The sequence below is a fragment of the Pseudorca crassidens genome, chromosome 13 (genome assembly GCF_039906515.1).
Source record: "Pseudorca crassidens isolate mPseCra1 chromosome 13, mPseCra1.hap1, whole genome shotgun sequence".
Lineage (NCBI taxonomy): Eukaryota > Metazoa > Chordata > Mammalia > Artiodactyla > Delphinidae > Pseudorca > Pseudorca crassidens.
The window spans coordinates 44,738,988-44,753,603 of record NC_090308.1 but is presented as its reverse complement, the minus strand read 5'-3'; the positions used below and the strand labels follow the sequence as shown (position 1 = coordinate 44,753,603).

The 14,616-nt window shown below is 37.3% G+C and overlaps 1 long non-coding RNA gene across 1 annotated transcript in view; it reads left to right on the top strand.

The window, feature by feature from the left end:
• LOC137204626 (uncharacterized) overlaps nucleotides 1–6,281 on the top strand; it is a 124,350-nt gene extending 118,069 nt beyond the window's left edge. The window contains exons 3-4 of the long non-coding RNA XR_010933760.1: nucleotides 2,551–2,651; nucleotides 6,169–6,281. This is a non-coding gene — a long non-coding RNA (uncharacterized lncRNA). The remainder of the gene's footprint in view (nucleotides 1–2,550; nucleotides 2,652–6,168) is intronic.
• The last annotated feature ends 8,335 nt before the right edge of the window (nucleotides 6,282–14,616 follow it).

Here is a 14,616-nt window from a genome sequence, read left to right as displayed (position 1 = left end):
GACTCTTCTTGATAAACATGTGCATTATACGTAATATTTACACAGGTTCTTAGCAAGTTTCAGGAAAAAGGATTATTTGTAAAATAAAGAACTTATTTTTCACATCTCAGTGTTGCTATGGTGTAAAGAAGAATCATTCAACAGAAAAGGTCAGAACACCTTGATCATATATCTATTTCACCCTTTAGCTATTAGTGTGACCTCAGCAAAGTCACCTCTTTCATTCGACCAGCAGGTATCTCATCTCTAAAATATGACTGATGCTAGTTCTTGATTGACCTACAGAATAAGGCTGTGAGGCTCAAATGAAATTATAAATGGAAAAAAGTGTTCAAATGCCATATAAAGCTCGTTTTCCATTAGTACTTTAATATTAACTCCATAAAAATTCTGTAGTTTTATAGTATCTGTTTGCATATACATGGCCACAAATATTTTGAATGTAGAGTTTTTAAAAAATCAGCCAGAGTATCTTCATGCTTTATCTCCAAGAGGCAATAACCTGCCTGTCTAAAATTATATAACATTTATAAAATAAAACACATGTAAACATATACATAATTATAATGTCATTTCATTTTGTATATGTGTTAGATACACATATAATACATATTATATACTAAATTAAATGATTTGTTAAAACTTAACTTTTAAATTATGTGTGAGGATGAGTTCTCAAGCTCTTATCTACTTTTTAAATGTTCTTTCTTAAATGCTGGTTTTAACATTCACCTTCTCCTGTAGCTTCCTCTCCCCTTTGCTTTATTGTATCACGCTTGTAAAATAATTGGTTACATAACCTTGCTGTCTGTGTCTGTTTCAGAAAACATACTATTTTATACTTTTGTTTTTATTTTAACAAAGTGGCAATATTGGTGTAGGGCCAAGGGAGCGCGTATTTCAAGCACATTCCACAAGAGAATTGCTGGAGGTAGTTAATAAATGTCAAGAATTCTAAGCATGAAATACTCAAGATTTTCTAAGAGGAAAAAAAAAAATAAAATTTAGGTCTCATTCATCCAAATAGTACCTTTGATCAGAACAATTTTGATTACATTCTTTTAATTTCCTTGCTTCAGTTTGCTCATTGGCTTTGTCTATATCTCTGCACAGTTAACAAATTAGCTGATATTTCTGGCTATCTTCACAATCAATTATGCATTGATCAACTGATTGACCATGCAGCAATCTGGTTTGGTTGTTAAGACAGCTGCAAACACTGGATTGACTGTTGCAATTGTTAATTCAGCTGTACAGACCTGGCGTCAGAGAAGGACTTTTGAAATATGTATAAAATGCCTCACATTCTCAAATGGTCATCTAAATGTTAAACCTGTGTTCAAAATAAAGTTTAATCTTGACAAGATTAAATCTTAAATCTTAACAAGAACAGTCTTGTTCTCACAGATTGCACATTAAAAATAAAATTCCACATGGAACATAATTTAAGGTTCTCATATAACAAGAAACTGCCAGACTAACAATGAGGCATATTAATAAATATTGCTGTCCTTCAATGCTGAAGTGGATGTTGGCCCTTGCAATTATGTTGTTCTTATTCAAGTTTTGATTATGGTGAAATGATCAAAATACTTAGTTTCTATTCTATATCATTATTAATATTCTTTTATGACTTTGTGCTGCTGAAAATTAAGAGAATTTAACTGTTATGAATTGGGAACTGTGTACCCTTAATTTCTACCAACAGAAACTGTATTGTCTGTTGTCTAAATATTGTCTAAAATATTTACTATCTGGCCCTTTAAGAAAAAGTTCGCTGACCCTGCCAGAGTTACTACGCCCCCTCTAGTGAGAAGGCTCTTTTCCACTCAAAACACCAGCTGTCCCTCCATCCCACCTAGAGATCTGACTCTGCTTCAGATCAGGGACAATAGGAACCCCTAGGCGACAGCACCTTGCTAGGGCTCTGGAGGGCAGAGTTCTGGGTGAGATGAGCAAAGGACTTAAAATATCAGGTAGTCACAGAATGAACTTTTGGATTTGTTGGATTTTGACTTCTCCCCTATGTCATTGTCATACAGGGATCCAAAGCCTTCTCTCCTTTGAGAAATGTTTCTTTTCTGTAACTTCCTCAGAAAGCCCATTGGTAATCAGATGGATTCCACATTCCAGTACTGGAGTGGGTGCATTAGCTTTCTGTTAGGCCTTGAAATTATCTTTCATGGCTTCATCATACTATTAATGTAGAAAGATATTAAGCTTAGTTCAGTGCGTGTTTAGGGAAAGGAGCAAATATAAATACCTGACACATCTTCACATGGGCCAGGGACTCAACAAAGAAACTTTGTGACTCAACTGGGGTCTGTTCTAGCTCACCGGAGCTTAGGATTCCTTTCCAAGCTTTGAGACCAAACTCCAGTAATAAAGTCTAGATATTTTCTGGTCTCTTCCAATGGTCTTTTCCATCTGTAGTGCCAGTAGCCTTATTTTGTCAAGGATTCAATATTCTCAGCCATCTTTCCCCTCTTCAGCAAACAAATGATGACATCATTATTATTATTGTTGTTTATGTGGTTGTTGTTATTACAGTCCCTACTCTCCAGTGATTCCTAGTCTGGTGATAAAAACATGAATGCAAACAGCTACCCTTAATGAAACGTGGTAAGTGAGGAACTGCTTCACCAGAGAAGGTAAAATTTCTCAGTGGTGGGATGTAGTTGGATCTTACCATCTCCATCATTAAATATTCAGGAATCTGGACAGCTGGTTGTTAAAACATTTTGTAACTTAAAATTGGCCATGGTGGGAATATCAACCCCATGGAAACTGGCAAGTGCTACAAAGCAGGACATTTTTTTTTGTTCAGAGAGCTGATTTACCAAAACAACACTGAATTTGAGCTGGAAAAAAGAGGAAGGGAGCGAAGTCATTGCAAGAAGCGGGGACAGACATTATGATTAATATATAATATATATATATAATATCAGTAATATTTGATGTTGAAAAAATTTATTCTCTTTGACATGCAACATTACTTCAATTTTATTCATTCAAATATGAAAATCGTATTTTAATCAACTGGAATCAAATTCGAATTCTTTTCTATGCTTAATTTGCCACAGGCTGAGAGGGCAAGCACAAGTTTGTCACCACAATTATGTTTTGGTAAATTTTCTCTTATTATTTTTCACAGATTTTATTTCTATTTCACAGGATATCTATAACCTGCTCTGTTTTCCTTTGGTATACAGTGTTATTCAGGATTCAGGAAGTCTAATGTCAGCCTGACTTTATCCCCTTGTAGGCAAGCCACACTTCTTCTTTGATGTTTTTAGTATTCATATATTATTCTATAATCCCAGATTTCCATTGTTTCCAGAATGAGTCTTATTATTTTAGTCTGATATTTAGGGAAGCTGTTAAATCTATAAATTTGGGTTTCTTTTTTTTACCTTAGGCAGATTTTTCTGTGTCATACTATTCCTTTAGTTGTGTCAGAAAGAACTTTCTTGGGTTGTATCTTTATTCCCTTTCCTCCATATCTATAAATTTTCCTGTCACTTTCACTTCTGTCCTTTACCTTTAGACTTAAGGTTTCTCAAACCTGCTATCCTTATCACCAATTTGATTTGGTCACATCCATTTATAGCATCTCTAATGGGAATTTCAGTTCTGCTCTTGCTCTGGGGTTTTGTGCATTCTCTCATTATTTTATTCAGATTTCTTTGTATCTCTGCCTTTACCTAACACTCTTTAGTCTTCTCTTACTCCAGAGGACACTTCCTTCTTTCATGTTTTTGAAGACATCAAGCATAGTTTGCTAAACTTTGCCTTTTTCCTACTGTTCTTTTCTGTTTGCTTATTCTTACACAGGTGGAGATTCACCCAGACCTGGCATGTCCCAAAAGATGGTTTCTTGGTTTCATTAGCCTGGGCTGCTCTTCTCCTAGGTACAGACACTGCCATGTTTCAGCTCTAGAACCAAAGGCAGATTGATTTGCACAGACCTTAGAATATTTGTTTCTAATAGTGATTAGTCCAGAAAGGATGGACTTAGTAATTCTTTCCTTAAGGGGAAAGGCATTTCAGCTAGTGTTGGCCAACATGTACCTCTGGCTTTAAGGGTAGAAGCCCCTGAATGGATATATGGGCAGACTCTGCTTGGCTTAACAAATGATTCTTTGGCAGCTGGAAAAAAAAAAATCACATGTTTTTCTGGTCTGTGTAATTTCTGTGGCCAGAGTTTAGGGCAGATAAAGGAGGGTAAATCAACGATTTTTCCTACCCCTGGTTTGGACTCACACTTGTTGCTTTGTATGTGCTGCTGTATCATATGTTGTGCCACAGAATTTCTCAACAGCAGTGCCATTGACATTTTGGACTAGACGATTCATTGCTGTGGAGGGCTGTTCTGTGTGTTGGAGGGTGGCCATACATTAAAGTAGCCATACCCTGCCCAAGTTGTGATAAACAAAAATGTCTCCAGATTTTGCTAAATGTTCCCTGGTAAGCAAAATTGCCCTCCCTCTCTCCCATTGAAAACCACTGCTATGGAGTCTAAGAATATACTTCCAATTCCATAACAAATGCTATGTATTTTATGAAGTTTTCTCCAAAACTGAATGATGTTCTTTTATGTGAAATATTTTGTACCGCTGCCAGTCTTTTTCTCTGTCTTTATACGCATTTTGTAGAACGTTGAATGGAATTGTATGAGGAATTACTGCTTTTGCTCTTGCATTTCTTTATTCACTGATTAATCTGCCAAATATTCATTGAGTGCATAATATATGCCATGGTCTCTGCTGAGTTGTGGAACAACAAACTGAGTGAGATACTCTCCTGCCAATTCTTAACTTTGGGGATTTCTTCTAAGATTTATACAAATGATCATATTTATCTTCTTGAAATGTCTTGTTCTTTTGGCTTCCTCTGCTTCTTTTCCTACATCTGGACTAATTGTAGGACTTGTCAGTTCCTTTAAAATGTTAATGTCATTTACAAATTTCCAAAGGAGGGGGTAAAGCATGTGGTATTCCTTAATCTTATTTGATCCTAGACCCCTATTTTCTCTAGACCATCTCATGAGATTATTAGTGCAAGTTATAGGCTTTGCAAAATACTCATTTAGAGAGTTCTCTATGATCTGAGGATGGATGACACAGATGCTTTTCAAATTAATATCTTCAGTCCTGATGTTTTACACAGTCCCAGACCCAAATATTCAATTCCTCCTGGGTATCTCCAGATTATAGTCCTACAAATAGCTCACACTCAGTGCTTCTTCCAAGGCATCCATGACCCCCAAAATAGAGAGTAAAATTTTTCATTTTCCTCTGTACCTTTAACACTGTTCTGTCCTAACCTTAACTCAGTGTAGGTTGGGCATCTGTTACAATTCTGTCTCCCCTCTGAGACTGAAAACCCAGGGGCAGGGTCCAGGCCTCTTCTTCACTCTTTTTCAGAATTTGGAATAGAATGGGTGCTCAGGAGTTTTTTTTTTTTAATTAAATTTAAAATACAAAAACCCTGGAAAAAAGTAATACCATTGACATTTCTTAGAAAATGTTTTTAGCTTATTTCTCTACATATTTAAATTGAGGTTCAGGGATAGATCTGAAAGCTCTAGGAACCTAAGGGGAGTTGCTGGAGAGGAGTAATAGCAAGAGGAAAGAGGACAGAGAAGCAGGGTACTTGGATTTGCCAAAGACAAACTTGAATGGTTTAATAATACTGGATAGTGCTAGCAGTGTTTTTGAAAAAAAAAAATTTGTGTCTTTTGTTTTTATTTTTGTGTTTTGCCAGTCCTAAGAATTTTGCAGGTCGGCTTGGGTCCAGTGTGATGATTAAACATTTGTTTCTTAAAAAGCAAACTGATTCTTTTGTTCCCTGTTACTCAGTTTAAGACTAAATCATGAGGGGATTTGGAAGGATGTACTAAAGTTCCATCTGGTTTGTTGAGAACAATATGCTACTAGATAATCATTCCTTTATCACAGCTGAAGAAAGTAATAGTTGTTGTTTTTTAAAAATTAAAACTCCATATACACTTCTGATTAGATCCACACCACAGTAAACATCATGACTGGGATTGGGGGAGCCCACCAAATCTTCCTGCCACAATTCTTTGCTGAGCCCAGAAATGCAATTTCTCTCTCTGTCCTTTTCAGATGGGTATGTTATGGGTCCATTTATCTTTGCATTCAGGTGCGTGACACAGAGATGAGGAAGAGAATCTGCCAAGCACTAGGAAACAATACTAAATGAGCACCTTGAGGAAACTGCAAAGTAGTTTCTACTTTATCAGGATTTTCAATTCCAGGTATCTTACTTTGGAACTTCTGTATTACTTTGATATCACTCATGAAATGTTCCATTTCTGAAACTGCTAGATCCACAGAAATCAGTAGCCTCTTTTGGGCAATGTATAAAAAGAAGACCATAGATTACAATCTGATGATTGTAAAAATAAATAGGTTGATTTTCTTTTCTCAGCAATCAATACAGCTTTATTCTTCATCAAGAAAAATTAAATCTTAGATCTCTGTTCTTCTAAGTCTGTGTGAAAAAAAGACAAACCTTAGCGTTTCAGAGGATCAAACCTCACAGCGTAGGTATTAGTCTATTTGATGCTTTCTGTGTCTGCAATTAGCATTATTCCAGGTTCAGGTACTAAAATCAACAAAATAGGGTAAACTTTTCTTCTTTACATTGATTTAACAACACTTGAGGTCACTATAGAAGATGTAATTTGCCTAAATTAGGCCTATATTCACAATGTAAAGAAGTGCTTTTTAATACAGTTATCTAACAATGCTAAGTGTACCCTGAAACATAAGTCAGTGGTTATGTTTATTTAAAGTAGATGGGGAGGACCTTCAAGATGGTGGAGGAGTAAGACGCGGAGATCACCTTCCTCCCCACAAATACATCAAAAATACATCTACATATGGAAAGGCTCCTACAGAACACCTACTGAACGCTGGCAGAAGACCTCAGACCTCCCAAAAGCCAAGAAACCCCCCACGTACCTGGTAGGGCAAAAGAAAAAAGAATAAACAGAGACAAAAGGATAAGGACGGGACCTGCACCAGTGGGAGGGAGCTGTGAAGGAGGAAAAGTTTCCACACACTAGGAAGCCCCTTCACTGGAGGAGACAGGGGGTGGGCAGGAGGGGAAGCTTTGGAGGAGAGTGCAGCAACGGGGGTGCAGAGGGCAAAGCGGAGAGATTCCCGCACAGAGGAATGGATCAGAGCCAACCAGCGCTCACCAGGCTGAGAGGCTTGTCTGCTCCCCCACCGGGGCGGGCGGGGGCTGGGAGCTGAGGTTCGCGCTTTGGTCGGAGCGCCCGGACAGGACTGGGGTCGGCTGCGTGAACACAGCCTGAAGGGGGCTAGTGCGCCACAGCTAGCCGGGAGGGAGTCTGGGAAAAAGTCTGGAGCTGCCGAAGAGGCAAGAGACCATTGTTTCAGGGTGTGCGAGAAGGGGATTCAGAGCATCGCCTAAACAAGCTCCAGAGATGGGCGCGAGCCGCGGCTATCAGCGCGGACCCCAGAGACGGCCATGAAATGCTAAGGCTGCTACTGCAGCCGCGAAGAATCCTGTGTGCAAGCACAGGTCACTATCCACACCTACCCTCCAGGGAGCCTGTGCAGCCCACCACTGCCAGGGTCCCATGATCCAGGGACAACTTCCCTGGGAAAACACACGGCATGCCTCAGGCTGTTGCAATGTCACAGTGGCCTCTGCCGCCGCAGGCTCGCCCCGCATTCCGTACCCCTCCCTCCCCCCGGCCTGAGTGAGCCAGTGCCCCGTAATCAGCCACTCCTTTAACACCTTCCTGTCTGGGTGAAGAACAGATGCCAGAGGGCAACTATATGCAGAGGCAGGAACAAATCTAAAGCTGAACCCCAGGACCTCTGCCAACAAAGAAGAGAAAGGGAAATTTCTCCATACAGCCTCAGGAGCAGTGGATTAAATCTCCACAATCAACTTGATGTACGCTGCATCTCTGGAATGCTTTAATAGACAACGAATCATCCCAGAATTGAGGCTTTGGGAGCAACTGTAGACTTAGGGTTTGCCATATGTGACTGACTAGTTTATGATTTATATGTTTACCTTAGTTAAGTTTTTAGCGCTTGTTATCATTGGTGGATTGTTTATTGGTTTGCATGCTCTCTTCTTTTTTTTTTAATTACTTTTTTAATTTTAATAATATTTAAATTTTTTTTTTACTTTAATAACTTCATTTTATTTATTTATTTATTTATTCTCCCTTTTCTTCTGAGCCATGTGGCTGACAGGGTCTTGGTGCTCCGGCCAGGTGTCAGGCCTGAGCCTCGGAGGTGGACCATCAGGATATTGGACCATCAGGATATTGGACCATCAAAGACATCCCAGCCCTATGTTAAATAAGATGGACTTAATTGATATTTATAGGACATTCCATCCAAAAACAACAGAATAGAATTTCTTCTCAAGTGCTCATGAAACATTCTCCAGGATAGATCATATCTTGGGTCACAAATCAAGCCTTGGTAAATTTAAGAAAATTGAAATCATATCAAGTATCTTTTCCAAAGACAATGCTATAAGAGTAGGTATCAATTACAGGAAAAAGTCTGTAAAAAATACAAGCACATGGAAGCTAAACAATAAGCTACTAAATAACCAAGAGATCACTGAAGAAATCAAAGAGAAAAATCAAAAAATACCTAGAGACAAATGACAATGAAAACATGACAACCCAAAACCTATGGGATGCAGCAAAAGCAGTTCTAAGAGGGAAGTTTATAGTGATACAATCCTACCAGAAGAAACAAGAAACATCTCAAGTACACAACCTAACCTTACACCTAAAGTAAATGGAGAAAGAAGAACAATAAAACCCAAAGTTAGCAGAAGGAAAGAAATCATAAAGATCAGATCAGAAATAAATGAAAAAGAAATGAAGGAAACGATAGCAAAGATCAACAAAACTAAAAGATGGTTCTTTGAGAAGATAAACAAAATTGATAAACTATTAGCCAGACTCATCAAGAAAAAAGGGAGAAGACTCAAATCAATAGAATTAGAAATGAAAAAGGAGAAATAACAACTAACACTACAGAAATACAAGGACCATGAGAAATTACTACAAGCAACTATATGCCAATAAAATGGACAACCTGGAAGAAATGGACATTCCTAGAAAAGTACAGCCTTCCAAGACTGAACCAGGAAGAAATAGAAAATATAAACAGACCAATCACAACCACTGAAATTGAAACTGTGATTAAAAATCTTCCAACAAATAAAAGCCCAGGACCAGATGGCTTCACAGGTGAATTCTATCAAACATTTAGAGAAGAGTTAGCACCTATCCTTCTTAAACTCTTCCAAAATATAGGAGAGTGAGGAACACTCCCAAACTCATTCTACGAGGCAACCATCACCCTGATACCAAACCAGACAAAGATGTCCCAAAGAAAACTACAGGCCAATATCACTGATGAAAATAGATGCAAAAATCTGCAGCAAAATACTAGCAAAAAGAATCCAACAGTACTTTAACAGGATATAGACCATGATCAAGTAGGGTTTATACCAGTAATGCAAGGATTCTTCAATATATGCAAATCAATCAATGCGATACACCATATCAACAAATTGAAGTTGAAAAACCATAAGATCATCTCAATAGATGCAGAAAAAGCTTTCAACAAAATCAACACCCATTTAAGATAAAAACCCTCCAGAAAGTAGGCATAGAGGGAACTTACCTCAACATAATAAAGGCCATATATGACAAACCCACAGCCAACATCGTTCTCAGTGGTGAAAAACTGAAACTATTTCCACTAAGATCAGGAACAAGACACGTTGTCCACTCTCACCACTATTATTCAACATAGTTTTCAAAGTTTTAGCCAAAGTAATCAGAGATGTAAAAGAAATAAAAGGAATCCAAATTGGAAAAGAAGAAGTAAAACTGTCACTGTTTGCAGATGACATGATACTATACATAGAGAATCCTAAAGATGCTCCCAGAAAAACTACTAGAGCTAATCAATGAATTTAGTAAAGTAGCAGGATACAAAATTAATGCACAGAAATCTCTTTCATTCCTATATACTAATGATGAAAAATGTGAAAGAGAAATTAAGAAAACTCTCTCGTTTACCATTGCAGCAAAAAGAATAAAATACCTAAGCATAAACCTACCTAAGGAGACAAAAGACCTGTATACAGAAAATTATAAAACACTAATGAAAGCAATTAAAGATGATACAAATAGATGGAGAGATATACCATGTTCTTGGATTGGAAGAATCAATATTGTGAAAATGACTATACTACCCAAAGGAAGCTACAGATTCAATGCAATCCCTATCAAATTACCAATGTCATTTACACAGAACTAGAACAAAAAATGTCACAATTTGTATGGAAACACAAAAGACCGCGAATAGCCAAAGCAATCTTGAGAACGAAAAATGGAGCTGGAGGAATCAGGCTCCCTGACTTCAGACTATACTACAAAGCTATAGTAATCAAGACAGTATGGTACTGGCACAAAAACAGAAATATAGGTCAATGGAACAGGATAGAAAGCCCAGAAGTAAACCCATGCACCTATGGTCACCTTTTCTTTGATAAAGGAGGCATGAATATACAATGGAGACAAGACAGCCTCTTCAATATGTGGTGCTGGGAAAACTGGACAGGTACATGTAAAAGAATGAAATTAGAACACTCCCTAACACCATACACAAAAATAAACTCAAAATGGATTAAAGGCCTAAATGTAAGGCCAGACACTATCAAACTCTTAGAGGAAAACATAGGCAGAACACTCTATGACATAAATCACAGAAAGGTCCTTTGGACTCACCTCCTAGAGAAAGGGAAATAAAAACAAAAATAACCAAATGGGACCTAATGAAATTTAAAAGCTTTTGCACAGTGAAGGAAACCATAAACAAGACAAAAAGACAACCCTCAGAATGGAAGAAAATATTTGCAAACAAAACAACTGACAAAGGATTACTCTCCAAAATATACAAGCAGCTCATGCAGCTCAATATCAAAAAACCAAACAATCCAATCCTAAAATGGGCAGAAAACCTAAATGGACATTTCTCCAAAGAAGATATACAGATTGCCAACAAACATATAAAAGGGTGCTCAGCATCACTAATCATCAGAGAAATGCAAATCAAAACTGCAATGAGGTATCACTTCACACCCACCAGAATGGCCATCATCAAAAAGTCTACAAACAATAAATGCTGGAGAGGGTGTGGAGAAAAGGGAACCCTCTTGCACTGTTGGTGGGAATGTAAATTGATACAGCCACTATGGAGAACAGTATGGAGGTTCCTTAAAAAACTAAAAATAGAACTACTTTATGACCCAGAAATTCCACTACTGGGCATATACCCTGAGAAAACCATAATTAAAAAAGAGACATATACCACAATGTTCATTGCAGCTCTATTTACAGTAGCCAGGACATGGAAGCAACCTAAGTGTCCATTGACAGATGAATGGATAAAGAAGATGTGACATATGGCACATACATACAATGGAATATTACTCAGCGATAAAAAGAAATGAAATTGAGTTATTTGTAGTGAGGTGGATGGACCTAGAGTCTGTCATACAAAGTGAAGTAAGTCAGAAAGAGAAAAAAAATACCGTATGCTAACACATATATGTGGAATTAAAGAAAAATGGTTTTGAAGAACCTAGGGGCAGGACAGGAATAAAGATGCAGACGTAGAGAATGGACTTGAGGATATGGGGAGGGGGAAGGGTAAGCTGTGACAAAGTGAGAGCGTGGCATGGACATATATACACTACCAAATGTAAAATAGATAGCTAGTGGGAAGCAGCGCATGGCACATGGAGATCAGCTTGGTGCTTTGTGACCACCTAGAGGGGTTGGATATGGAAGGTGGGAGGGAGGTGCAAGAGAGAAGTGATATGGGGATATACGTATATGTATAGCTGATTCACTTTGTTATACAGCAGAAAGTAGCACAACAATGTAAAGTAATTATACTCCAATAAAGATGTTTAAATAAATAAATAAATAAAAAGTAGATGGGATAATGATGATGGTTTATGGAGATAAATGAGGTGCTACTAAAAGAGTGATAACCTGTCACATTCACTTCATTATTCACCATTTGTACTCTGGTGGGGAAGCTGGAAACTTAGGATAGCTCTTTGCTTATGTTACAAACTTGATATATATGGGTATGCCACACATGTTGTTTAAAATACACAATTTAGCATGTTCAACAGTTCTTTTTACCAAAAGTGAATTTTAGACATTTTGGGCAAAGTTTTATGAAAGTAAAGGAGAACATTTGTGAGTTAATATACATAAAACTCTTAGAAAAGCAAACATTGCAGAGTAAGCTCTCTGCATTTGCTATTATTATATATAGAATACTTACTGTCAACTTAAGGATTTATATATTAGTTAATATTAAATTAATATTAAGCAGCTCTTATGAATTAGCAGCTATAATACTATAAGCTATCAGAGTCACAAATACAGTAGACACAGTAGTTTTCCAAAAGAAGCTTGTACATCAGTGGTAAAGAAATGCACAAACGCAAAAGTTTAAGAATATAAAGCAGCATGGCAGGAACTTCGTGACATCAGGGGTTCAGAGAGTGGAGAGATTCTTCTGGCCCCAGGCAAGATATAGATTGATTGATTACACTGGAGGAAGATTGGAAGAAATAGTAAACATTTCAGGAAGGGAAAGGAAAAAAGAAATGGAGATAGGACTACATAAAAGATTTATAGGCTGGATGTACTGGAGGCCAGGCTAAGAAGACGAAATTAGAAAAGAACACCAGAATTACAGGCCTGGACTTGGCCCCATTTAATCATTGAAATTTTCTTAGTAATAAGCCAGAATGATATTTGTGTTTTGGAAGGTTAACATGACAGTTATGTATAGAGTTAACATGTCCAGTTATACATTTTTAGGGTCAGAGAAATGGGAGCCTAATAAGATGACTAATAGGTAAGTAATAAAATAGGTAGCAGTGGAAATGGAAAGGAAAAGTTGAATGCAATGGACATTGCTGAAGAATTACCGTACTTTATTGTGTTTATAAGATAGTATTTTTTGTATACTCTGCATATTGGAGTAAATACCTTCATTTACAAAGATGGTATTTCAAATTCTTAAGGATTACGGTCAATTTTTAATAAACATCATTTGTTTCTATGGCTAAAATAATTAACTAAATAATGGTAGATGAAAGATATAGCCATTTTAAGGTGTTAATACTTTAGCAAATATTTTGAAAGCTGGTGCTAGAACTTGGGTTTTGGATGCAGCTGACCATAATTCAGTTATGAGCTTTGCAACTTAGTTATGTGAATTTGGGCAAGTTATTTAACTCTCTGAACCATGCATTTCTCATCTCTAAAATGCTGAATAATAAAGCTTTCCTCATTGATTTATTATAAGGATGAAATAACATACTTTAAAATGCCCAGACGTATCTGCCGCATGTAATAATTATGCAGTACATGTTAGGTGCAATTAATGTCTGTAAACCAGGTGTAAAAAGGTAGAAAGCAGATCTTATTGTAAAACCTATTACAGGGCTTAGCACACAATGCACTTTATTTTTCTAGTTTCAGGGGCCTTACAATCTTTTTATTTTCCTATCTCACTGATTTCTCCCTTAAAATCTTATTTGTTTCTTCTCTTCTCTTTGACCTCTTTCTGTTGGTATGATCCAAAGATCAGATCTTGGATTTCTCTGTCTCACATTTTCGCTTCATGCTCTTATCCAGTCCTATGACTTTAAATATTATCTCTGTGCTGATTACTTTTCTGCTAATTTTAAAGATATGTTCTCAAATTCTTTGATAGTTCTCCCTCCAAAAGACAGCTTAATTCCACTTCCCTGAGTATAGAGTGTGGATTATACATAGTGACCCTTCTAGTGTGACTAAGTGATGGCCTGTCACTTTTGAGATTAGGGCTTTCATATTGGGTTATCCCTCTCTCTCTCTCTCTCTCTCTCTCTCTCTCTCTCAGTCATCAATTGCTCTGTGCGAAGATATGCCCTGGGAAGCCCTATGTAGAGGTCCATATAGTGAGAAACTGAAGCCTCCTGCCAAGAGCCACATGAGTGATCTTGGAAACAGCTTCTCTAGCCTCAATCAAGTGTTCAGAAACTACATACAGCCTTAGTAACAACTTGATTGCAAACTCGTGAGGAACTCTGAGCAAGAACAACACAGGTAAGCCATGTCTAGATTTCTAACATTCAGAAACTGTGTGAGATTCTTTTTTTTTTTGCTTTAGAGTGCTAAATTTTGGGTCAATTTGTTACATAGCAAAAGATAAGTAATACAACCCCTGAATTTACATCTCTATCAGACCTCTATCCAGAACCCCAGACTTGAATATCCAACTGCCTACTTGCTATCTCTACCTAGATGTCTAATAGACATCTTGATTTCAACATGTTTAAAGCTAAACTCATGCTCCTTGTTCTCGTTTTCCAAAGTTCAAGATAACTTTCCCATGCCAGCTGCTATGTTCCTTGACTTCTGTCTTTTACACTCTATCCCCAATCTATTAGGGAATTCTTTTGGCTCTACTTGAAAACTATATCCTGAGTTGA